Source organism: Cyanistes caeruleus, chromosome 1 (genome assembly GCF_971803275.1).
Source record: "Cyanistes caeruleus chromosome 1, bCyaCae1.hap1.1, whole genome shotgun sequence".
In the NCBI taxonomy this organism is placed as follows: Eukaryota; Metazoa; Chordata; class Aves; order Passeriformes; family Paridae; genus Cyanistes; species Cyanistes caeruleus.
Genome location: NC_141701.1, coordinates 80135885 through 80162881, shown reverse-complemented (window position 1 = coordinate 80162881; position 26997 = coordinate 80135885). Strand labels below are relative to the sequence as shown.

Genomic DNA, 26997 nt, shown 5'->3' with positions numbered 1-26997 from the left:
ACATTATAAAAAGATTTAATTGATCTTTTACTGAGTACAGGAGATGCTGCTGCATTTGCAATGCTTAATCATAGCCAGATGAGAGCCAGGAAATAATATGAAATGTGAATAACAACAAGCAAAACCATTATGCTTTATAAGAAAAATTGAAATGTTTCTTAGCATGACTAAATATACTCAAGAACTGTATTCATTCAGTGTATTTATGCAAACAAAGTAATATTTATTTGCTATCCTATTTCTATTGCCAATCAAAACAAGAAAAAATATTAAAGGGAAGCATGGATAATCACTGATAAGAAATTATAAAATAATAAGGAACTAATTATCACTTTCCAGATTTGAGTTTACAGCTTCACATACTGACATAATATTGATAATTATTCAGAGGAACAGTACTCCATTTCATGGGGTCTGTAGCCTTATTATATTTTGTGATAAAAATTCTGTCTGGCATAGAGATTTTTACTTTTAAAAGAGGTTTTTAAATGCTAATAGTTTCCAAGACTTGCCATTTTGTGCATGTATTTTTCATAATGAAAAGGATTTTTCTGAAAATGAGACTTCCAAGACTCCCTTACAATTTAGCCAGACTCTAGGTTCATGGAAGAATGTTCTTCTGGCAAATTCCTCTATCCCACGTGAGGACAGTTTTAGGCCTTGCATTCCATAGTTCCACAAAGGAAGACAAATTGAATTGACAGTAAAAACCAACACACATTCATAAAATATCTACATATCACAGCATGAATAAATAGGTGGGCTAACAGTAAAATGCCTATCTTTCCATTAGCAACAAAAATTTAGCAAGTGGTAAACATCTTTCTTTCTGAAGGGTCTTTGAAAGTCTCACAGAGATTAAACTACCCCATCTCTTCAGAAGGACCCAACACTTAGCACAGATTCATTTCTGCCTATTGTATTGAATTTGTAAAGATTAGAGGAAGAATTAGATTTTAAGGAGTTTGACAGATGAACTCCTGTGAAGGGTACATTGGCTATTTGCTTTAATAACAAGAGCAGTTAATCTTTAGCTTTAAGAGGATATGCTTTTTTTTTTTTTTTTTTTACAGATTTTGGGTATCATATTTTATCATCTCTTGAATTTGATATAGTATATTTCAGTTGACCTAGCAAAACAGCTTGAAAGCTCTGCCCAGCAGTAAGTGCCTGGACCTGAATTACATGGTCCCATTTAGATGGTCCTCTTTACAAAAAGGATTGCTAACTGCATTAATTGTGAAGAAAGGTCATTTTAGAGCAGCTTAGCACATGCCATTTGCAATGCCCTCAAATTAACTCTTAATACAGCAAAATTTTTTTAAGAATATTCACAGAAGCAATGATTCATAAATACAGCACTTGTTTCTATAGAGTCACTTTTTGGAAAGGAGTTGTATTTAATACTGTTATAAAGATCTCAAGGACTATGATCTACTAATTAAGCTGGGTGAGAATTTGTCATTTGTATTGATACCCTGTTTGAACTTAGACAAATCACTTTCAGTCTGTCCTTCAGAGTATTCACTTTGAAAATATGCATAACAATATTTTTGTTAGCTAACAACCTTAGCTGTTCTACAAAGGTTTTGTAAACTTTAATTCATATTTGTAGAGCAGTTTTGATGTCATTGCAAGAGAAATCACTGTAATCATTGTAAAAGTGCAAAATAATTTTAGCTAAAGTACACACATTTTCATAGGATGCATCTTCATAAAAAGTAAGCTTGATGAAATTAATACTAACCATTGACATTTAATAAATCAGGAAGTGTATATGAATATTTATGACAAAAATGTACCAGCAAAGAGAAATCTTTGAAGATGTCGATCTATTTCTCTGCAGAGAACACCCAAACAAATGTAAAAGCAACTGTAAAGCCCAGGAATGGCGCTTGGCGAGTTTATTTAAAGGGGCTTAGGCTTTTTTTTAATACCCTGAGATAGGAGGACAAGAGAAACACAACAACATACTCAGGAAATTAAACAAGAAATTTCTACCAGCAAGCTTTAGAAGGTCAGGTTCCCGGCAAAATTTAAATCAAACATTCCATCAAAATAAAGCATTTTACAAAGCATTGACTTAGAAAACTAACCCATGAAATGTTAATACCCAGATATCAAGAAGAGGAAATCAGGAGAAGAAAAGAAGAGGAAAAAAAGAAAAAAAGGGGAGAAAATTAAGATATAGCTGCCACCCTTGGAACCAGCATGGTCTCAGCTGCCATAAAATCCACAGACAATATCGATACGACCATATGTGTCCTTGTGCAAGGTTTTTTATCTGTTCTGGCCGCCTCTGGCCACACCCCAAGGTGGGGCTTGCAGTTCTGATAGCCACTCTGGGGCTAGACTGGTAGATAGTCTGATAGACTCTGGGGCTCCAGGGGCAGAGTGTGGGACATTGCTTCTGGTGTGCCAGTGACTGAGAGCTGGACTAGATAGCTCCAAAGGGGGCAGGGTGTGGGGCCCCATCCCACTTTTGCAGAACTTTTCCTGTCCTATCTCATACAAACACTTTGGTTGTTTTGAGCCAGTGACCACTTTTCTCAGTCTCTCACATTAGCAAATAATTAACATGATAGAATATGTACCTCAGTAAAATGACAGTTCTCTTTAGGGAGAAGGAAAAATAATTGAATAAGTATTTTCAAGTACAGCCCTTCTAATATAACTGCATACTTTGCAGTCATATTAACTAAAGTTTAAATTAGCTGGACTGGAGTAAATTATGTAAGAAAAGATGGCTTTTAAGTCATTAGCATAAAATCAGTCAATTTAATGAAAGTAATCCAGATAATTCAATATTGTTCTTTTTATTTCTTCTTAACCTTGTTAGCTTTTGTAAGGGTAAAATATCCTGAACTTTCTCAAACCAGCTAGTCAATTTCAAAAGATCCTAAGATTTTCTTTTGGCAGTCATTATAAATTAGGCTGCCAACAGTAAAACCTAAATAAGCTTAGGAATTCTAAAGGCATTATCAGATGTCAGGCATTCTTTACTTAATTGAACTCAAATCCTTATAAAATTTAGACCAACAGTGTGTCCCAAACAGTAAAATATATTCCAATATTTAATTAATCCTGGATTTACTTAAGCAAATCCACTACATATGAAAAAAGAAAAAAAAAAATCAGTAATTTGACCACTGTGGGCTCGAAAGTATTTGATTGATTTTTTTTTTTTTTTTCTAACATGGTCTTTAACTCAAGCTTAAACAATATTACAGTCTGATTTTCATTCTGAAGCCCAAAAGAACCAACTCCTGTCTCAGATACAGCAGAATTATATATTCGAAGATTTTCTAAATGACAAACTTGTTGAAGGGTTAGTCACACATCCTCAATCAAATGCAAAAGAGAAGCAACTTCTGCCACAGAAAAGACACATTAAGGTGATGAATAGGAGACAATCTGAGATATTTCTATGGTAAGACTGAAAAAATATTTGTGGAGAATCAAGGATAATCTTGTTTTGTCTCAGACTTTCTGAGTATTGGGACAGGAAAGCTGTGATTGGAAGATATGATCCTGCAGAGGTGGGGCAGCGCTGTTCTGAGCCAACTTCATTTCCCACCTTGAGACTCATACTCAGTCATCTCCCCTGCCGTTACCTGACTCACTTCCTAAAGGGTTCTAAAGGGCTGGCTGTACATGCATGAATGAAATGGTTTGAAAAATGTACTTTGTCAGCTTAACTAGAAAAGGAAGTGGATTAGTCGCATCTGCTCTTTTTCCTCTCTTTGTCTCACTTCCCCACTTCTGGAGCATCCATGAGGCAGGACTAATGCAAGGTATAAAGACTGGTAAAGATCTTTGTTCCGTTTCTCCCTTTTCCACCTTTATTGCCCTCCTCTCTTGCTTTGTCTGGGCAAAGTGCAGCTATAACATTCTACCCTGCACATTGTATTGAGGTTTGTTCTGAGGATTTGGGGCTTGTTGAAGTCTGTTGTTATAATTAAGGGCTTGTTAGTCAGAACATTTGAGGCTAAATAGGGTGCTAGCTGCTGGAGTGAAGGCAATTGTACAATGAAGAATAAGAACTCCCCAACACAGGACTGGTGTCTTTGTTCAGCCTAACAGGAATTTATAAGGAACATCATGCTCCCTACTGGCTAGTCCAGACATGGAAGAAAGCCAGCAGCACTGACCAAAGAAGGATAATAGCTTTTTTACATCTTTCCTTTTGTAATTGAGTTTGGGATTGTAATGTTATTTAACTGCTTCTGACAACCTGACAAAATGGAGATGGCAAGGTCTTACAATAAATTGCTACAGAAATCATCTTTCATCTGCTCAGTTCAATACCACAGCAACTTTTAGCATATAATTTTAGAATGTAGCCCTCTTAAGTTTTCCTAAACAGCTGAGATAACTTTAATAATTTCATTAAATAAATAAATAAACAAGGCAAAGAATAGACAAGAAAAACCAGCTTTTTCAAACCACAAATAGATATGGAATTGAAGGCTACAGACAAACCACTGCCTATGACTATTGATATTGTCTGTGTATTAAGAGTGCACAAAACACCTAGGAATCCTATTATAGAGATTTATTCATGTTACGTGTGCCATAGGCAATCCAAATAAAAGAAGCCCTGACTGGAGAACTGTGTTTGAAATTACTGCACAGTAATCAAGTAATTGCAGTGTCTACTACAGAGGCAATCTCCGAATGCAACTCTTAGCAGTAAACATCTCAAAACTCTCTCAGTTGGAGTCCAGTCCAAAGCAGGGCTGATTATTCTTGTTTGTTCTCTTTGTTGTTCACTGATAAAGGAAATGCATCTGTTTTCATCCCTGATTTTGATACTGCTGCTCATCCAGTACTACCACACTACAGGAAACTACAAAGATGATAATAAACACCATCCAGTGATTTGGATTACTCTTCTCAGACTAGATAAATTTTGCATTAAGCAAAAATGCTTCCTTCAATACAGAATTCTTAATTAAAGAAGCTTTTTTTTATACTTTTTATCATGGTTTTTGAAGCTGGAATATTTTCCTTCTGCCTTTGTCTCATATGAGAGATTGATTTTAGTTGCTACACCATTCCATACCTATACTCTTTGCTTGAAGTTTTTTAATTAGCCAACTAAACTCACAGCTTCAAGACGGTTGAAAAATAAGTTGGAGTACAGGACACATGCTATAATCCAGAATTTAAAATCATGATCCCCAAAGATACTTGTTGCTAGCTAGTTTTCCTGAAATTTTGCTTAACTCAAACTTTTGGAATAAAAATACTTTCCTATTTATAGCTTCTAAAAGAAACACCATATTGATGAAAAACGTAAAAGATTAAGGTGAGCTATCCAATCAACTATGAACACTAACTAACTGAAAATCACACTAGGGACTTTTATCATGCTTTTCAGTTGCTGTTCATAGCTAGCTGTCATGGTCTTTTTTCCCCTCAAATCCTATATATTCACTAAGCGTTTTTTAACTTAAGCAAGAGAGAAAGGGCTTCCACAGACAAATCAAAGATATCTTCCATGTCCATTTACTGCATAAATTGCAGCATGCAGTGTACCTTTCAACTGAATCTTTTCATTTATTTTCACCTGTATTTTCAGCATGCATTTAATGAAACACCATGAGTAGGGCTGGAGAAAGTACAGAAGGGCAATTAAAACATTGAAAGGATTAAAGCAGCTGCCCTACAGGGAGCACTGAAAAGGTTCATACTTTTCAATCTGTGAATGAGAAGGCTGAGGGGATATGGAGGCTGATTAAGTCATGGGTGCAATGGGAAAAGAGAGAACAGAACTATGACCAAATCTCAACCAAACTACTCAGAACTTTTTTTTTTTTTTTAACAGATAGAAAGTTTTTCTTAAGCCAGTGATGAACTTTGGATTAGCAATTAGTCAAACAGGAAGTAGTAGAAGCAGATAGTACTATGAGATTTATAAAATACAAGACAAATTCAGGCACAGTGGGTCTATTAAAGAGTGCTAAATAGAACAGGCAGCACTTGTGGATCCTGGAGTGCCAGAAAGAAAATGCTGATCTGTTCATGAAACCATAAACCAAATGAGAATCAAAGTAATGTATTGATTTATTAATGATATGTAATTAACCAGTAATCATTCAGTCAATCACAACAGATAAATCACAACAATGTATACCTACAAAATGCATTTAAATTCCTTATCTCAGAAATTGAGACTAGATAAAAATTCCTACTTCTTAGCAGAAAAGGCAACTAATTAAAGAAAATTCACAGCTGAATGTTTTAACTAGATTCTTTACAAATTCTGTATTGAGGAAACTGCACTGTCATAAGTACTTTCTCATCCTGTCATATCAAAACTGTGTATTAAAGTTATCCAGATATCCATCTGAAAAAGGCATTTATGTTTTGAGTTTTATTTGAAGTTGGGCATTCAGCTTTTTTTACAATGACAAAGTTACAATTACAAAGTCATGGACAGTTAAGATATTTAATTAAAATTATCTCAAAAAAGAAATTTAAATGGACTGCTTTAGCTAAGAAAGTCTAAACAATTAGAGGCACTGAAAAGGTAAAGCACTTATAAATGGTAACTGAAACTATCTTAAAGTTGCAGAAAAAAAATATGCAAGAGCTAATGCATATGGCATGAGATAAAAAATTCCACAGCTTCAAAGATACTGATCCTATCTTCTTCTGAAATTTATTTTTTTCTTTGTCACTGCTTAAATAAAGAAATTAATTTGGAATTTACAATAGTAGCTACTTTGTTTTATTCACAATATGAAAACACAATATTTAAACACAATATGAAAAGACATTAAATTGTGTCACCAATGTATCCCAAAACAAGGGATAAAAGTACACTAAAATTAGCCTTAGACCATAGAACAAGACTAGAAACTGCAAAATACTAATTAGAAAAATCTGATAAACTGAAAAAGCAATTGTATTACAGTGTGATAAAAGTTGGAATTCATAGAAAACAGCGAGTCTTTGATTTCAAATCTATTAAATCAATGACACTGCTGCAAATTAAATCAATGCTTATATGGTAGGTTTATGTAAAGATATAACCTTCTAGGTTAAAAAAGTATCTAAATTCCAAACTCATGTATAAGGCTTCCAATCTGATTTCATTTTTGTGACTGAAAACTGCAAATAAGAAAATCACTATGTCATAACAGCATCAATACAGAAAGAACATAAATTCCAGTTTGCACTTTCACATTTTTAATGAGCAAGATGTTTTTCATAACTATTATTAAAATTTATTTTTACACTAGAAGAGCCCATTAGCTTAGAGAAAAGATGCATAAATTGCAAACTTGCTCACAAGCAGCTCTTCCAAAGCTTTCTCAGCTCTGCTAGAGATTTTAGTCTATCAGAAAGACCTGTCAGTCTTGCAAGTCTTGAGGTTTCAGCCACCTACAAATAATAAAATGCTGTAAAATTGCTTCTGTCTTTTGATACTTTATTATTCTTCTGGCCGACTCCACTCTCTCCTCCATATCCCTCCTCTCTCCTCTCCCCTCTTCCCTCTCCCCTCCCCTCCATTATCCCCTCACTTTGCCTCCCTTCCCCTTTCCCTCTCTTTTTCTGTCCCCTCTATACTATTTTTGGACTAGATACTGCAAAAAAAAAAGTTTATTTGAAGGAAAATGGGACTGTCCAACACAGTGGTTTCAAATGAACACATATGATTAGCGCACTCTCTTTCAGAGCATCATACACCTTTGAAAACTCAAGCACCTCCCAAGCTTAGGTAGAAATGTATTTTAAAAATCTCTGCTTTTGTGAATGTTTAGAGTATCATTCCCTCCAAAAGCTGAGTCTGTCCTGTGTTCAAGAGAAATCTGATTAGTTTTGACACATCTCTTATTGTCAATGGAAATCCAAATGTTGTAATTTTTACTATTTTATGGCTTTGCTATACTGCAAAAGAGAATGTAAGAACTGAAGTGAGGATTTAGATTCTCAGTGGCATAGGCAGAAGCTGGTTCAAGGCCCCAGAAAAATCTGAAATCCTGTCATTAAAGAGAAAAGCAGATCTGACCTCCTGTTTTCTTTCTATATAGCACAGTGTAGATCTTTTTAATACATGCATGTCTACTAGCAATTTTGTTTTCTTAGTGTTGGAAGTAGGCAGTGATGTGGAAGTTTGATTATGAGGAGATTAAATCGCTTTTAAAATATTGGATTTTTTATGTAAGTAGTGTTAAATAACATTAGTAGGATATTGAGAGCTAAGAATAAAATATAATTAGTTAGGTTTGTATGCCCACTTGGAAAGAGTCAATGCTGCATTTTAAAACAAACTAAGCCTTATGTTTACTTCAGAGGATCACCATTTCACAGGGGAGTAGAAAGCAAAAAAGGAGAGCCTGTGCTCACAAATCAATTACAAAGATGTTAAAAAAGCCCAAAAAAACCCCCCAAACCAAAATCAACCAACCAAACAAAACCAACAAAAAACAAAAGCAAACAAAAAACCCAAAACAAACAAACAAAAAATCCAAACCCATGAAACTTGTAAAAAAATAAGATTTAGATAAAGTCAAGAATTAGGCTGATTAGAGAATTATACTGATACTGTAGATGTGTAGATGTTTCTGTACCCAAGAGGAACTTGTTCTTCGCAAAGTGGGAGATGGTGGCCAGCAAACAGGTAATTCTTTGGAGACTGATAACTGAATAACTGCATTCCCTCTGTCCAATAGACAGTTATTTAAGACAGAGGGATAGGGCATGAGGAAACAGATACAGGAGTAGGAAATGGGTGTGTTGCTATCCCACACCAAAGTCTAGTGTCTGTCTGGAAGCACGTGTGAGGATTCCAGGGTTCAGTAACTTTGCCATCACTCCAGTCCCTAGTGAGAGACCTTCCAGAGAGAGAACAGAAAACAGTAGTGACAGGACCAGTCTCTCCTGAGCTCACAGAGCAGGTCTTGGAGGCCTCACATCCTGTCTTAGCTCCAGACGTAGCATTAAGCATCTCCAAGGGAAAGCAAATGCCAGAATTAAGGAAAAAAGCAAATGCCCTGTTGCATAATACCAGATGTGTTTGCCCCAGGTGGCACAGGCATGTAACACTTCAGTGACATGTTTTTTGAGGAAAAAGGTTTCTCTGCTACTTCCCTTAGCAGACACGGTGGCCCTGCTGCTAAACATTGCTGCCAGAGTATCCCTATTACTCATTTTGTCTGAAATTTGAGTCTCTTCAAGACTGAGATTCAAAACACTAATAAAACCTGTCCTGTAGAAAGAGTAAAATGACATCTGTCGTGTTACAACTGGCTCATTGCACATACCCAGCTGCTTGTACAGCTGAGAATCTGTCTTGACTGATGTGACCCTTGCAACAAAAGAGTTGAAAATGAGGCTTGTGTTAAACAGGCTTCCAGGCCATCAGAGAAACTTAAATAAAAATTTATTGTATTTATCTTATGATCTCATGATTTTAACTTTATTTCAGGACTTTGGATATTTCAGAGGGTTCAGTTTTCTCACTCCAGGGCAACATTGTGGCAATCAGATTTTCCAGGTCTTTCTATCCAGGAATTTCAAAGAAATAAAATGTACAAATTCAAATTCAGGGACAGGAAGGACGTGGATGTGAGAAACTGAGAAGGAGAAAGGGTGCATAAATCTTCTTTTTCTACATTTTATGAATTTTCATAGTCACAGAATGTCTGCTAGCTTCAGCAATGTAAGCAGAAAAGTTTAGGAAGGAAAAGCATTCAAAATTAGAAGTTAGAACAACCTGGTCTAGTGGAGGGTACCCCTGTCCATGGCAAGGGGGTTGGAATATATGATGTCACTTCCAACCCAAACCATTCTATAAGTCTATGAAAAGAATGGTAACAATCATAACTCATATCTGGACAGTTTCATTTCCTTTTCTACACTTTCCCCCCTATGTTTGCACAGGAATGGCAGAGAAAAGGGGTTCTTCCTAAAATGGATATCTAAAGAAGCAATTGAAAAAGAGCAATGGCTTCCTCACTATATAAACCACAGGGATCATACCTTTTGCATTCACAGGGTCCAAAATAGTATGTTCAGACTTCAGCTCCAAGGGTGGCATTGATGGTCAACAGATTTGCTTGAGAAATCAAGCTTGGTGGCACCTGGTACTTGCACCTCAGGTGCTTGCAACATGGGCTTCCACTTGACTACCCTGGGAAGGCGTCTGGGATACCTGTAAGTAGCTTCACAGGATACAGGAATGGATTTTTCACTTATGCTGCTGTGTGGTCTGGGGGAGCTGAAGGGCTCCAGGGGGGTCCTTGTTGTGTTTAGGTGCTCAGGGTCAGCACTGCAGAGCAGAACTGGCAGCTACAGGTGCTAGGCAGGGGCCTAGGAGGATGAGTGGGAGGAGACACCCTACAACACTGAGAAATTATGTTATCTGGAGGGTGGAGAATGGCTTTCTGTGACACTTTCGTCACTGAGAGGGGTTTCCATGTCCCCTCTTCTCAGAAGTAAGCACAGATTTTCAGCTTTTCACCAAAAAAAAATTCCATGAAGTGATTTAGTGGCAAAGTAGTGATGCTTTGAGGAGAAAAGATGAAGTAACTTATAGGTGACAAAATGAGCATTTTGAAGGGGAAAACTGAGATATAGTAGAGATTTCATAGGTCCCATTTCAGGGGAAAGATGAGGGAAATCAAAGGGGAAATGAGCTTACTGAGGAAAAAGCTGAGGAAACTTGGAATAAAATTTCTTTTTCAGGAAAAATGTGACAAAAATTAGAGAACAGATAACATTTTGGAAATCTGGGGTACTTGTAACAGAATGAGATTTTTTGAAGCGAAGAAATACGACATAATGTGAAAGAGTGAGAATATTTTAGAAAAAGTTTAAAGTATTTTGTCAGCACATGCTATGGAGGAGAAACCTGAGAGAGTGCAGTTTTTGAGGAACATACGTGGTACACCAGAATGTACATGGTAAGAATTTTGGAGAGAAAGGCTTAGGTTTCCTAAGAGAATCATCAATATTGTAGAGAAGAAAATTTGAAGAAACTGAGGGGATTGAGCTGGATAGAGAGCTGTCACTGATGGGAGCAGTGTTGAGGTTACTGATCAGGAATAAGGTGAATATTTTTGAGAGTGAAAGCTGGGATACATCAGGGAATATATTAACGGTGATGTGGCAAGATGTGTAAAGGAGGAAGTTTAAGGAAGCCATGCTGAACGATCTGTCTCTTTGAGGTCATTCTGGCCAAAGGATACCAAAGGGTATCCAGTAAAATGTATTTGCAGACTCTGTTCCATGTGTATGAGCCTTCCTACCTGTTTTGGTTGGAACACGTGCCAATCAAATTGTACTACACTTGTTATTTTTACCCTTGCAACAGCTGTTGAAGTTCTTGCAGTGGTGAGGCAATTGTGTGTTTGACTAAGGACTACCACAAGAAAACTCAAGAATTATAGTTTTTTGTCCCCAAACTCTTTTCATACTCAAGTCCAGATGGGAGTCTGATGATGTTGCAGAGTACAGAACAGGTCTTGTGGTTCTGCAGGCCCAGTGGAGGGAGGGAAAGAGGGAAGGAAGTTTCAAGTGTAAGTTTGGTGATATTGAGTTGAAAAAGTCAGGTTGTGGGTCTGCAGGTCAGTTCAGCCCCATAGGGCTGAAATAGGGGGTTGGGCTGTGAGCAGGATGGGGAGAGCCTTGTGAGGGCCTTAAATTTGGTCCCATGTCATGGTGCCAGCATGAAAAGTTATGGATTTCCCCATGAAAGATGCTGTTGAAGATGAATTTCAAGAAATTCAGTACATTCTAGTACATTCTTGGGATTGGAGCTTGGGATATGTAAAAGCTGACAAGAATATAGAATCAAGAATAATTTTTTTTTTTGAAAATGAATCTGAATTTGATATCAGCACCTACTGAACATTAACACTTAGATGTAACTAGAAATTTTAATTTTTGGATTTATTCAGAACTTCAATAGGGAAAAGTGATCTGAATACATATGAACATTTGTGAAAATTGAAACAGAGTACATACATTAATGAAAATTGAAAATTAAATGTTGTTATGAGTAAAGACGTTTCATGAGCTCGGACCACCATATTTGTCTAGTTTTGCTTTTATATATGGCAAGCAGATTTTTACAGGAGGAAATTGCATCTTACTACCTCAAGGTGTTTAACAATACAAATTTCAAAAATAATGACTTGATGTACATTGGGAATGCAGCACTTCAGACACTTAAAACAATGGGATAGCATCAACTGGCAGAGAATTAAGTACTTCTTCAAAAGTCAATATTAAATATTATCAAATATTATCAAATCAAATATTAAAATATATACAATACTCAGGTCTATATGGAATAGTAAAATCAGTTTATGCAGTTGATTGTGATTTAATACTACAAGTTGTTGTATGGTTTTCAGTTTGTAAGAGGGAGATGTAAATTGCGTGTTCGGCTTTTTAAAGACTACATAAATCTGATCCTGGCAAACATTATTGGCTGAGTAAGATGAGGTGTAGGCGCCCACATTAACTTTTTATACTGTTATAATTATTTTGCTCTCTGTTATATCTGTTTGGATATAACCACTTTCCTTAAGGACTTCAAATGTTGCACCACCCATTTCAAGTGGAATTCAGTAACACCAATTTTACTTCACTGAATGGACAAAAAATTTGGAGCTAATTACTCTTGACTTATGTCTCTCCATCTTTCAAATACTGGAGGGCAGCTGACACATCTATCTACTATTGGACCTATCTGCTTCTGGACCTACAGCAGCTCTCAAGAACAGGCACTGCAAGTGTAGGGGGATAAGCTAGCTTAGCCGAAATAGCATCAGACTTTCATGTCTAGACAACTGAAGGTCACTACATTCTAACCAAAAATGGTTCCTCTCCCAGTTACTCTTGCCTTTTGTCACTATCTAATGAACAAAAGGAAAAAGACCTCTAAGGTTTTCTGCAATTATAATAATCGTCTCATTTTTCTTCAGGTGCTATTTTCATCTTGGGCCTCATAAAAATAATGCTCAGTTGTAAAGAAAAAAAAAAAGAGATAATCTTTGAAAAATATGATCATTTAATAACAACTCAAACTTTGGACTACCATAAAGGAAAGGCAATAGATTGGAATGATCCATCATACCAAATTTGTTCAGTAACAATTTCACTTCTCTTGTGCCTCAAGAGAAAAATCTGAGACTGTATTTATCCTGAATCTTAAGTCAAATAGAAGTTAATTAATTTTTAATATAAAATTAGTATTGCTTTTTCTGATGAGGCTCTCCTAGAAATCCACTGCATTAAATATTTTCAATCTGACTTTCTCTAAAATACTCCTGGGAATGGGTACAGAGTATCCCTTATTCATGCAGAAATTAAGTAGAAAATAAGCAGCAAGAATTTTAGCATAATAATCTATGCAGAAGGAGAGTCAGCAGCTTTTGAAAGTAATCCTGACACTTTTTCTTTCTGATGCACAACATTTTGGTCCCAGCCTTATAGTGGTGTTCTTCCATTTACATGGGCCTCCCCTCCCTCTGTGTCAAAAAAATGCCAAAAAAGAGTGTCAGGTGTCAAAAGGGAAATTCAGCACTTGGGGAAAGAAAAGCTGGGCCCCTTGTTGGCACACTATTGCTGCTTTTGCTGAGCTCATGGAGGCCCATCTGAACTGCATGCATCCACCTTTCTATTATATCCTTAGGACACTGGTGCCACTAATCAAACAAAGGTAATTTTAATGCTGCTTACTGGTACTCACATGTTCAGAAAAGGCAACAAAGGGGCTTGGCTGGTGCTATAGGATGGGATGGGATCTCTGAGGTGGTTTCTGCCAAAGCCTGTCCTGGCTCCCTCTCAGCTGGCTCCAGAAGTCCCCACCTGACATCATCATCCTTCTCAGTCTTGGATCCACGGGATTCCTTTTAGGCAGTCTTAATAATCTGCTTCCTTCTTTTTGTGTTTGTTTTTTACCTCATTAATTCCCAGCTGAAGTTTGGCCATATTCACCCACAAGCTATTATTAAACGTTTCCCTGGCCACAGTAACTATTGGTACAGAAATATTGTTTGTCATGCAGCAATAACCCAGGTTGGTTTTATCGGAGCTGAGGATAAATAGGCTACCCAATACTTGCATGGTCCTGAGAAAGTAGGTTTTGCCGCAGCAAAACCTAGCCAGGTTAAGCAAAGCCTGGGTATGTTGCAAAACCCTACACCAGGGACAAGTTTCTGACAATTCAAAATGATACTGGGTTCTGTTTCCTTGACCTTATACAATCCATTCCTTGTATGAAACCTTAAAAATAACACAGCTGATGTGTCCTAGTAGCAGTGCTGCTACATGTCAGCTGTTGCTGCACTGCAGAGCCTGGGAGCCGGTTTAAGCAGCAACATCAAAGTGTTCAGGCATGGTCCACAGCCTGTATCAAATAGTTCCTGCATGAAAGTAATCCTATTAGAGTAGACCTAAGGAAGTAGAGTAGTCCTAAAGAAGATCAAGATAGATGCTCATGGAAGGTGTAGGAAACTCTCATCAGCTTTCTCAAGAAAGTTGTAATAAAAGAAGAAAGGAGCTGCGCCTCTTAAGGTCCAGTAGGCAGCTAAAGCATTCTAGTCCTATCCTAGTTCTTTATTTTCCTTTTCTAGTACTTCATGTCTCTTCTCTTCCATGCACAGGATTCTATTTTTAATGGTTTGGCATTTTCCATGGTTTGGCAAGCGATCTGAGAAAAGCAGGAATAGCATGTTAAAAATGAGAGGCAGAATCCTCCAGCAGCAGTGACAGTGTGTCTTCCTATGGCAGTTTTTTAAGAGCACTAGTAGAAAGGGATTGTCAGTAAGGATGATCTCAGGATTTGCAGATTTTCTGAATAACAGTTACCATAATTATAAGTTTAACTACAGATCTTGCAGCATTGCTAGCATCACTGTGTTAGCATTTTATTATTCTGACTAATCCTTCATTTCAATTGCAATAGATCTCAGGGGCCCAGCTGTGAGAGGCCACTATACAAAGCATGAATAGATTTGCAAAATGAAATGGCTTGTGAACTGAGGTATTTAAAACTTGAGACATGGCAGTAGAAGTTCTTTTTTGGGAAACAATTTTCTATTTCGCAGTACACTCTAACCAGGGGAAAAAAAAATTGTTAAAATTTATGGAAAAAGCTATTATTTTTAAAATAGTTAGAAATGTGTAACTTCATAAGGTAAGAATAATTAGATATATTATTAGAATAATTAGAAGAAGAGCTTACTTATACATATGTGCCTATGCAAATGCACACACACTTACCTGCCCATCTACAGATATTGGAGTAATTTTTCTCCTTGTTTTCTCTTGTCAATAGTGGTCTAAGAGTTTCTTTCAAAATCTTAATGCACCTATTATTTCCTCTGTAATGTATGAATAATGCAGATTTGCCAAACTCTAAATGAAATTACAGTCTACTACAATATGTTGGATAGTGCCAAATGCATATAGCAAATTGGATAATCCATCCCCTTGAGCCTGAAAAACTTTGGTCCCTTTGAAAATGTGACTTAAAAACACCGGAAAGGTTGCATAGTTTGGTGTAAACTGAAAAATGTAAAATGTAAAACATTTGCAAACTGTAAAATGAAAAGATCTATGTTATGTGTAATTAATAATAGGGAAGTTTCTAGTGTCTTAAACCAAGCCTCTTTTCAAAAGTATTTCTCACCAATTTTTGGCTCACTTTGCCCCCACTTTCAGTAGTTGTATGCTCCAGGGATCTATAAAAGAGATACTTCTGCTTATATATGAAGAGAAAAAGATTTTTATGAATATCAAACAAGCATAATTTATGCGGAAGTCTATTTAAAACTCTTTTTGGCACTTTTACTTGCATTAGTAATATGAGAACACCATTAAAATTAATTTTCAAAAAATGTGTTGAACCCCAATTCTCTCAACTCATTCCCATAGTTACTTAGTTTTTGTTGCCCAAGGACTGCTAATATATTAGTATTAACAATATCCTCTTTATTACCTTGCACAGAGATACTTACATGTTCTCTTGTGCGAATATATTTGCATTTATTTATACACACATGTATTTGCAAACTCATTTAATTAAATCCGGGTCCCTGAAAAATAAATTTTAAAAATTCTAATGACTTCAGCAAGAATCACAATCTTATTCTTTGATTCCTGTATTTTATCATGAGTCCTTTTAGCCTCAGAACAGCAGATCAGCCTCTTGCAGGTGTACAGATAGTCCTTATGTGCTTTGCATCTCCTTACATACCACCATGCTCAAGTTTGGCCATACTGGTTCAACTGATTTTTGTTGTGTTGCACATGTGTCATGGAGGCACATGAAAACAACTTCAAGCAAATTTAATTCTGAACCAAATTCAATGGCGGAAACTACCAAATGATGGGGATAACTACAACGACACTCCAATAACACTTAATAGGGGAGTGTTACCTGTCAGGGATGTGATTATTAAATGGATGGAAATTATGACTCAAAATGCACACCCGCTCACGCACAGTCACGGGGAGCCTCTCACTCAGCATTAGCCAGAAAATCAATTTGCTTCACCCAAAGGGTCCTGGAATTGTTCAAAAATATCCAGCAGAAAAATAGTCACTCACCTGGGATTGAGGGGAGGCAATCAGTGCTGGGAAGTCTCCTTGGATGCCATCCCATTTCCTAGGGGTGGCTTCACATCACTGACAGATAGCTTCAAGAAACACTACACATGGTTTCTGTCAGGGGCCCCATTTAGAACCTGATGGGTTGGGGCTCATGGTCATACATGATCATAGTCCAGAAATTTCTCTGCCTTTCATTGACTGGGGGCCCTTTCTGTTGTCCAAGGGTTTCTGCCCTTCTCATTCCCACAACTGGGGATGAGGTGTGGCAGAGTCATGGTTGCACCTGTCACAGCCATGCTGTGGTGCTGTGCAGCACAAAAGAAAGGGTGCAGAAAACTGGTGGCGTCCAGGGGAGTGGGTACTCCTGTCATAATACATTATGTGCTGTGTATTCTTCATTGAGTTTATTCACAGAAATAATATTTTAACTTTTGTCACTTCTTCACATTTTTCCTGTTCTGTGGATGCATGTAAAAGAAGCTTTTGTATCATTTTAAGCTACACAAACCATTGCTAACAAGTTTCTAAAATATTTTAGGAAGGTACACTAACACATTATGTTATAGAACCGCTCCATATTTAAAAGAATTCAGGGTTGTCAGTACATTTTAACACCATATAAAGTAAGATATCCTATCTTATGACTTATTAGCAGGTTGGTCTTGCCATTTATCCTATTATTCATAATTTCAGATGTATTACTGAGCTATTTAACTTCCTATCATTTAAATCTTACCTAAAATGATTAAAACCAAAAAAAGAATCAAAGTACATGAAGCAGTAATGGTCACCTCAGATTAGTATGTGGAAACCTTGGCATACTTAAGGATGGGCTTAGGAAATACCCCATGCAAATTTGGTGATACAGGATGGTTCTCATAGTGCATGATTCATAACTCACAGGAAGCACATGAAGCATATGCTGCACTGACTTATGTCCTATATTACCTCTCGCCTGTTCACTGGTGCAAGTTGGAACATGGCTTATCTTTGTGACAATTCTAGTCCTGACACTAATCTGTATCTTCAGCTTCCCAAGCTTAGATTTCTGTACTTACGTTTATAAGGAAATCAGAACACATTATTAATAAATTAATCACATATCAATTGTGATTATAATTATGCATCAAATAACCTCAATTGATTGGTCATTGCATTTATTTGTAATCAGTTTCTTTGAGACACATACTTCAGGTTGTGTGTAAAATAAGAAAAAGATTAATTTTTTTCTTTTTTTATTTTCACTTCCCTACTTGTGCTAAGCATTATTTTTTTCTTGGATAAGTAAATTCTTTTTCAAAATAGTCACTGTATTACTCATTGACTTATTTATTTTGAAAAGTACAAACAGTGGAATAAACAGAGAGCAAAGAGGGATGTTTTCTGTTAAGTAATGAATTATTCAAGCAGTTAATGACAGAAACAATGACTTCATTGAAACCACAGCTCTCTAAGGCAGTACTGAAAAAAAAAACTGTACTGAGACAGAGACATCTTTTAAGTTAAGAATCAGAGCAGGTGCAGACTCTATTGTCTGAGGGTTGTCACTGCCAGCTGAATGGACTGTGTCTCAGCTTTGACTGGCATGAGTAGGCAAAACTATTCATTGGCACCCTAGAAAAGGGCAATGGTGAAATGAGTTAAGCTGCATACCACAAAGCCTGAGAGTTGGATTTGGTTCTGCTGTTACAACCATGGGCAAAGGAATGACAAAGCTGGAATGTGGAATCATTTCTAAAACACTCACGTGAAATGCTGTCCACAGAAAGAAATGAGTAAGAGAACCCACACAGTCTTTAAGATACTATTCATGGTATTTATGTGACACCAGATCCAGTATAATGCTGATGTTAGAGATATAGCTCATACATGTAGATATTTTTTCTTTTTTACTAGTTATTTTAAGCAGGAGAAACACGTGACTATAAATTTTTTAATACTTTTTTTGCAAAATACTTTGGTTCAGCAAGAAAAGTACCCCATACAGCCAACAGACAGTTGATTAGGGCACTTCTCTGACAGACATGTAACTTTCTCTCATGTTGACAATTGCTCTAAACTGAACTCTCTTGTGCTGTGATTGAGTGTTTTAATACCCAGGCTGCTGCTCAGTTTTCAAAAAGATACATTTGACTCTTACCTTCACCTGGGGGTGTGAACAGAGACTCCTCCTCCTTTGAGATGCACTCAAAATTCTGTGTATCATATCTTAAAATCAGCAGTATTTAAGCTATAACCTTTTATAGACATCCCATTAGTTATTGTAGTCTAGTCCAGTTGTAAATCCTGGTCTGGACTGATTATGTGAGAGTGTTTACATCACCTACCTGGGGAATTCACATTAGTGTAAATCAGACACACAATCCAGAGAACTAACTCTTTCATATAGAGTGAATCAATGATTGGAAGTGCTAAAGTTATCTTCTTTTCTTTGCCATGTTTCAAAGAAGCCTGTCTCTTGCAGTTGACAAGTCTAACTTAGGGACTTAATTATGTGATTATTTTTTTAGCATTTTCCATTCCAATACAGGAAGATTAGGTACTTGGTTGAGACTCTATTTTGCTTCGGAGCACAGAAGTTAAGCACTTGTGGTGATGAATATCACCACTGACCTAACATGTTTGATGCTAAACATTGAGTCTCATCTTGATACTACTTTTGACTCCTGATGCTTTAACAATAACCAAATTAAGCCACAGATATCCAAGATATCTCAACCTCAGCCAGACACAAGGGTCTTATCTATTTTTAGAACATAGCTATACATTCTTAAGACTTAAACCCTGGAGTTGTCCAAGATGTTTGCTGCAGTACATAAACTTCAGTTTGTACAAAATTCAATGACTAGGATATCTTGTAAATGCAACTTGTATAAACACTGAATTGGTACTAAACTGGAATACTGCTTCCTGTCAACTGCTGAACTGATTTAAAGATACTTGTCGTGTATAGGCTTATAAAATTGAAATGGTTGTGCCCTAGACATTGAACTATTGATTGTAGTACCATTATATTTGCTTATGGTGTCATGGCTAAGGCTTTTTAGTGTTCTCATACTATGACTACAGGCATCTGCAAATACAGGTAAAATATCTTCTTGGAACCAAAAGTTTTTCTTTCCAAAATGCAGAAAATTTGAAATTCTTTAGAAATTTCATTATTATTATTATTATTATTAATAGTAGTAGTATTAGTATTAGTAGTACTAGCTGCACTAAATATACTTTGTGTTACTCTTGTGGTTTAAAGCAGTCTGAAAGCTGTTAGAGATCTCTCCAGTGAGACAGGGCTGAATAGATTTTTTGCCAACAGTTGTATAGAGATTACACTGTCCCCTCCACTGTGATGGTCCCAGTATTTCCTAGGAGTCCCACAGAGCAATAAACATCTAGAATAAACATATATCCAGCAATTTACATGTTTTTCCAACAATTCCTAAAGTGTCTAACCAGTGCACCTGAAATCTTACTGAATAAGACTGCACTTGGTGATTATGCTGTGATCTCCATGCTACAAAACTAATACCATTATTCTCTAGCTCAAGGTAAGATGAAGGCCTGTGTATTTGGGTAACTGTCTGGCACGGATGGAGTCAATTTATTTCCCAGCAGCCAGTATGGTGTCACTCTTTGCATTTGTGACTAAACCATCATTGATAATATGTTTTAGCTATTGCTGAACAGTTCTTCCCTAGTATGAAGTCGTTTCTCCTTTCCAACATTCTCCCCAGCAAGTATTTTGGGAGTGTGTGGGAAGCTGGGAGGGAATACAACCAGGGAAGCTGATTTGAGATCACCAAGGGATATCCTATGCTATATAACATTATGCTTAGCAATAAAAAGCAGTGGAGGCTTTTGGGTTTTTTCTTTGATGGAAGGGTGAAGGAAGGTAGCACAGGTTGCTCAAAAACCACTTCACTCAAAGCTCAAAAAGTGCTTTGCTTTTGTTTTCATTTTTGTGGTGTTTTTCTGTTGTTTTATTTTTGGTTGGTTGGTTGGTTTCTGGTTTTTTGGGGTTTTTTTTCTTTCCTTTGCTTAGTAAAGGATCTGTATCTCAGCCTACAAGTTTTCTTGTTTTGGTCTTCCTATTCTCTCCTCCAGCCTGCTGGGGTATGGAGGAGAGGGAGTGAGCAACTATGTGGTGCATAGCTGTAGGTGAACCTAGAGCAACTCCACAAAATTAGCTGATTATAAGACCAGTTGGAGATTCAGATATTAGTACAGCTCCCTCTGAGGCAGTAAAAGAGGACTGTACTAAAAAAAAGTGTATATGGGGAATGTCTCTAACGTTTTTCTGTAGCTTCCTTATGAGAAGTAGAAAGTGTTCCATTGATTAGGACATTTAAAACCAGACTGGCTTTAACAAGAAAATATGATTGCAGTGAAATCTTTGGCAGTTTGACAATATGATTTTATATTTCTGTTTCTGTGACAGTTCTGATTCTGGAGTTTTACTGAATCATTGACAGCCATGGCAACATGATGGGAGAGAAGACAGCACTACCATGCTATTGGAGCTGTGAAGCAGAGAAACTGTTGCTGCTTGAGTTGATTATAGCTGTTAAAAAAACCTTGTCACAATAAAAATATGCTGACAACCAGAAACAAACCATCTTTCTAGTCCCCTTGGGCCAATCAGTTACACTGCTCATGACTAAAACACATTGACCATCTTGCAAGAACAGCACTGTCAAATTGAGTGTTTTGGACATAGCAGTTTTGTTATCTTTGTTATCAGTTTTAACTGCCTCTGAATTTTTGTATGTATGCTATATCTTTTTTTTCTGTTTTAAACTGTGTCTGTCTTCATGATGATTGAGGTCTTCACTTCACATTATATTGGATTATGTTTGCAATTTATTTCAGAATCCTTCAAAATGAGAAATGTTACAGTAGAGTTATTGTTTATCCCAGTTTTAATGGCTTCACTATTATTAAAAAAAAAAAAGGAAGCCAAGCCATAATCTGGACACTTTATTGGGGGAAAAAAAAAGTGTAACTTTTGAAAAAATCAAGCACCTGTTTCATAATGATACTGTTCATATTTGAGACTTCTGTCATACCATTTAATGAATTTCACTGGTCATAATTCAGTTACATTTAATTAATTTTAATGCCTTAATTTTATTTTTTAAATAAAATTCCTCTGTGATATGTTATTTTCAAAGATTCTTATATTGCACGTGCTTCGTTTTGAATCTGATTGTTTTTTGGAATCACCAGCAGCTACTCTATAGAATCTAAGGAAAAAAAACCCGAACAACTAAACAAACAAAAACATCAAAATCCAGAGAAACAAACAAAAAAACCCAAACCTACTCTCAGAAAACTCAACACCTCAGCATATGTATATGTAACAATTGTCTGTCTTTCTCACTGTCAATTCTTTATCACAAATTCTGCTGCAGTTAGAATACCAAATGTATCCTTGAGTAAGAACATTTTCCACATCCCAGTAGAATATGTGGGGTTATTGTTCTAAGAAATTTCCCCCTTCATTGTTTCTTTGAAAAGAAACACCCCTCAAAGGTGTTTCTTTTAGATTTGTCTCTGTTCTCTTGACTGATGTTTTTCTTTGTGTATATATTGCTGTCATCAGTATTAGCTGCTGAATCCATTTTATATATATTCTTTCACCTGACCAATGTCTCTTTTTTCCTGCTTCATATCCAGTACAATAAGGTTACCTGCAAAGAGTAATTCAAAATATGTGTATACATATACCAAATCTGTGTTCCTCCAATCTATAGGAAATGAAGGAGGCTGTAAACTCCTATAACAAGGCAGCAACACAAAAGATAGACAGTCGCATGCTCCAGGATAATATTCCACAGAACACTAAAATTAGCTAAAATTATCTCAGGACTATAATTTTCAACATAGAATAGTTAAATCTAATTGAGACCTTTAATCTAAGAATATGGAGTCAATAATAAATATCAGAAAAAGATGTTTTTTAAAAACAGCAGGAAAAAGTATTCTGTTAAAACTTAATTTGAAATTAGTGCAGATTTCAGTACTCAAATATTGTTCTATGAATGTGACTATGGTCTCAGGGCCATCCTGACACAAGTAACAGAATCCTCAGGAATTCTCTGGCATTTATCTTGCGCAGTCCTAAAGGCACTAAAGGCTTCACATTTGAACGTTCTACTGGAATGTACAGATTTCTCTTGTACTTATACATTTTTAATTGTGAAAATTAGAAAAATAAAGTATATAGAGTTCAGTAAGTATAAATTTAATGCTAAAGGTAGGAGTGAATGAAAAGCCACAAGAACCAGATTAAAGGCTTTAGTGACAGAGCAACTGGTTCGAAGCAGTTTCACTTCTGCTGCACATTTAGCCTGAAGGAGTGGTATAGAGTCAGAACTGAGAAAATGGTCACAGCATATGAGAAAGACCAGTGAGTGTTCTGGGATTTTATAGTGTGAAAGTGATGTAAGAAATGGGATTTCAAAACATTACTAAGAATGAAATAATGAGATCTAGCAAGGTTTATGGAAAGAAAAGCAGAAAGCAAAAAACAACCACAAGATTGTGAAGTGAATGACAGGGTGACTAGTTAGTTGTGTAAGATGATACAAAGGTGTCAAAGATGATGATTTTGCAAGAAAGATTCAAAAGAAAAGAATAGACTAGCATTATTTCCTGAGAATGTGTCATAGACAGAGAGAAACAGGATACTGGGCAGGCTAGATAGTGAGACTTGAGGAAATATAATAGTGACTTGCTGGCACAGAAAGTTCTAACAAAGATAAAAGAAAAAAATTCCGTCAATATCATGAGAGCAAGTGACTGGGAAGAAGATCCACAGAAGATCTAATGGAAGGAATAATCATCGAAACAGGACATAAATGACATAGTAGAATGCAAAGTAAAGAAGCTGTCCAGATAAAGTGGATTGCAAAAGTTAAAGAAAGATCAAGAGTGCCTGTGGAAAACAGACTCTTAGAGCTTAAAACAAATGATCAGCAATACTTGTAGCAGCAGTGTCATTGATCAATTTGTTTCACTCTGGTGGTGGGTAGTATAGAAAATCAAAGACAGTGAAAAAAGACATCTCCAAAACATAACATGTCCAGTAAGAAAGAATATATACAACTAAAACATTTACTGACTCGGCTGATGAAAAAATCAATACAGCAGGTGGTCATTTCAGGATGAGAAGTTGAGACTTATCTGACTTTACTGCCTGTATTTACTAAGAAGTATTCACTTGAGTACATATTTTTTCTGTCTGTGTCTTGCAGCCACAAAGGCAATACTATTCACAGATGTCCCCAAAACATTTTAGCAGCATTGTATTAAGAAGTCCTTGTAAAAGTAGGCAACATGTGGAAATAAAAAGCAAAGGTAATTGGAATAAATCATGTGTCGACAGTGAGCTAGATTTGACCCAGCCTGACAAAGTGAAATACAATGAGCTGCAGTGCTATGCAAGTTGAAAAGCTAGTTAAAAGTCAGCTCTGATGCTTAAAAAGTACTAAAGGAGAAAAAGCATGAGGGGAAAAAAAAAATAAATGGAAAAAGAAAAATGTTTTCAAGACAAGCTTAAAACAGCTTAAAGTTTCAAAGAAAACAGGAAAATCACGGAGTATCAGAACACCTCCTACCCACAGTCAGTTAAGGGGAAGGAAAAGAAAATAAACTGTTTAGAAACCTGGCCTACAGGGATTAGGTATACTTAGTTTTAAGTATGTATTAAGTATAAATGAGGTTAAAACCTAGATCGCAGTAATACATTTTGTTGGGTCACCTAGAAAATACAGGTGTCCCTGTATATCAATTCTTTACCTCTGAAATGCTACATTTTTTACACATGATGTAGCAATATGAGTGGTTAAACCCACAGGAAAACACCTCCTTTGTCATGGAAGGCAATACATCCAGATGTGGCATAATCCTTCTGCTTATTATCTGACTTTCTCTTGCTTGGGCTGCAATAGACAACTTTTGTTTTGCATAAGGCTTTGCACACTCTGTAGACATGGACCAGGTAAATCTAGCTTCTGTGTTTCTGTTCTCAGTCAACTGCAGTCAGGCTCTGAAAGAGAACATTATATAGGATGACAATCTACTGAAATCTGTGCCAAAAGTGGTCTAGGCATACAGTGGATCAGAATTGAGGGACTGTTTTCTACTTTCATAATACTTGTGCTGTGTAGCCTTTGAGAATTTTTAATTTTTTTAATTTTTATTTTATCATACTTCCATTTTCTACACATTGTGTTTTGTGTATTTATTCTACAAATAGCTTGGGGCAGGGACTCTCTTTTATTCCATGCTTGTACATATCTTAATAAAATGGGTTCCCAATACCTGAGTTTCTGGGTGTCATCAGTAACCACTACAAGAACTTCTGATAAGATTCTGACATTATAAAATGTGAATATCAGTTCTGATTCAATACAAATCTCAAACCTTTATTCTGATTTACTTTGGATATTTTACTGCCATTTCAGCAAATCCTTACTTATGAGTAAGTACTTCAGTTAGAAACAGAAGCAAAATAAATGCCATTATTTTCATTAGCTTTCTTTTCTATCCTGAATAAGCTTTAAAGAAAAAAAAATTCACATGTGTATAAATAATGGAGTTTCTTATTAAGTTCCCATGGTTATCTGTTGAATTTGCAAACTCTTAAATAAAATAATTTGTGAGGTTTTTTTCCCCACTCTTTCCACGATAACATCCGTAAGAAAAAGAAATGGTCACCTAAGCCACCTTGCAAAGCAGAGCTTTATATGTCTGCTTTATTAGCCTAATGTCTGATTATAAGGAACTAGGTCTTTGCTTATAAACTCAGTATACATAAGATGTTTATTGCTTTATAGTTCAGTAAAGCCATATATTCATGGTTATAATACACGACAATATATGCCTACCCTTGGACTTCTTATGCTTCTTCCATCATGCTGGGGGGCATGATAATGTTTATTTGGGTTCATTCTTGGGTGTAGTGCATTGTGGGATTGGGTTGGTTTGTGTTATGGTTTTTCAGTGATCGAAACACCTGGACCTTCAATAGTCTTTCAGCTTAATTAGGCATGGTGACCAGTGTCTACATATGCTAATCTGAGCATTTGGGGTTGTACCTTATAAAAAGTATATTTGATAGAACATTAGTTTATGACATCCAAAAAAATAAAATAAAATAAAATTAAAAAAACACAAAAAACCCCACAAAAAATCCCCTAAAAACCACAAAAAAACCCCAAAAAAACCTTGGTTTAAATACAACAAATTTTTCTTTAAAAAGAAAGTCTGTAAAGGAGGTAGTGTTTCCTGTGGTCAGTGTCAAAGCTAAACCACTGACCTTTTATTCAAGCACTGCTTTTACTCTTAAATTAACCTGATATAAAAATAAAAACAATCAGTGAAAGATTTTTTTTTAAAAAAAAACAACCTAAAAATGCAAGAAAGCAATTTAGCTGAAGCATTTTTTAAAATCTTGCTAAATTAAGAAAACCATGCCATACCTCAAAAAACCCCAACCCCACTTCTGTTCACACACCACTGTGATAGTAACTACGTACCAGCTGCTTGCTTATGATTGGCTCTGACTTTAGATAATAATAGCTCTGTAACTCACACATTATACGCACGCTGCAAAAGTAAAAATAAAACCAAAATTAAATTAGGAGAAGCCCCAGCTTTACCCGAGGCGCCCTGCGACGCCCCCGCAGGGCTGAGCCGCCGGGGGCCGGGCCCGCCTTCCGGGGGTCCCGGCGGGCGTTGCCTGGCAACGGGCACTTGGCGCTGGGCGCTGCCAGCGGGCCCGGCCGGGAATCCGCTCCCGAGGGAAGGCCGAGAGGGGATGGCAGGACGGACAGGGGGCTGCAGCACTGCTCGGGGCAGCGGCGAGGTGCCAGGGACAGCTGGGCGGGAGCCTGCCAGGCTCCATTAGCAAAGCTGTGCCTCCCCGGGAGGTGCTACTGGCATGAAAATGTACAAACGCTAGAGATTTGTGTCCAAAAAAGGAGACAGAGGAGTCCTGCAGCTTTATTCGAATAAAGGGAGAGTCCACTGAGGCACACGCCCGTGGGGTTTTCTTCTCTCGGGGTTTTGGTGGGCGCAGCCTCCGTTTATCCTAAGTCCCCAGCTTCTTCCTTTCCCATCGGCTGAGGTGCTTGGAAGGTACAGTCTTGCCAAGCCACCTACCACATATCCCCCTTGAACCTTCTATTTCACCCCAAAGTTCAGAAGTTCAGGCTTGTGCACACCCACTTGTCTGTTTCAGGAGCCAAGCTGACTGGGCTCTGCAACAAACCTACTGCCTGCAGTTATTAGAGACACTGAGACCCGTTTCAAAGATGTTAACACCCATCCCTTCACCCACAGAACTGTCTGTAAAGATATTAGCTTTCCTCTCGCCACCTCTGCACGAGTCCTTTATGCACATTTAGCGGACCAGGT

At 36.8% G+C, this 26997-nt stretch overlaps 1 long non-coding RNA gene across 3 annotated transcripts in view; it reads right to left on the bottom strand.

Moving 5' to 3' along the window:
• Positions 1-26318, bottom strand: part of LOC111924064 (uncharacterized) — a 44580-nt gene extending 18262 nt beyond the window's left edge. The window contains exons 1-3 of one of the 3 annotated variants that reach the window (XR_015289617.1): positions 26118-26308; positions 24376-24625; positions 20521-22265 (exon numbers count right to left, since the gene is read on the bottom strand). This is a non-coding gene — a long non-coding RNA (uncharacterized LOC111924064). Of the gene's footprint in view, positions 1-20520; positions 22266-24375; positions 24626-26117 lie in introns of those variants that run through there. The other 2 variants (XR_002861433.2, XR_002861434.2) reach the window with 2 other exon arrangements.
• Positions 26319-26997: the final 679 nt, after the last annotated feature.